This window comes from Myotis brandtii, unplaced genomic scaffold, assembly GCF_000412655.1.
Source record: "Myotis brandtii unplaced genomic scaffold, ASM41265v1 scaffold434, whole genome shotgun sequence".
Classification (NCBI taxonomy): Eukaryota; Metazoa; Chordata; class Mammalia; order Chiroptera; family Vespertilionidae; genus Myotis; species Myotis brandtii.
This window is the reverse complement of record NW_005366599.1, coordinates 3,234,853-3,235,252: the sequence shown is the minus strand read 5'-3', so window position 1 is coordinate 3,235,252 and position 400 is coordinate 3,234,853.

Here is a 400-nt window from a genome sequence, read left to right as displayed (position 1 = left end):
ACCCCGGGCCCCCCGCGGGCCGCCGGGGGAGGCGGTGGCCTAGGAGCGAGAGGCAGGAAACCGACCTTCGCTACCGCCTCCTCCCGGGGTGGTGCTGCGATACCACGCATGCGCAAGGGGACGGGAGAGGGGGGCGCTGAACCCGTTCCGCTGGGAGCCTTGGTGTTTTGAAGCTTCTCTTCCAGGTTCTGCTGCGTTCGGTGTATCCATCCCCTCCTCGGGGTGGAGGCGCGTCTTCTGCTTCTCAGCTCTCGGATAACACTTTACTGCCAGCCTCCGCCCTTACTGGCATCTTCTTTCTGGAAGGAAAGGTTCAGATCTGGTTAGGCTTCCAATAATGCAGTGGTTCTCAACCTTCTGGCCCTTTATTAAATACAGTTCCTCCTGTTGTGACCCAACC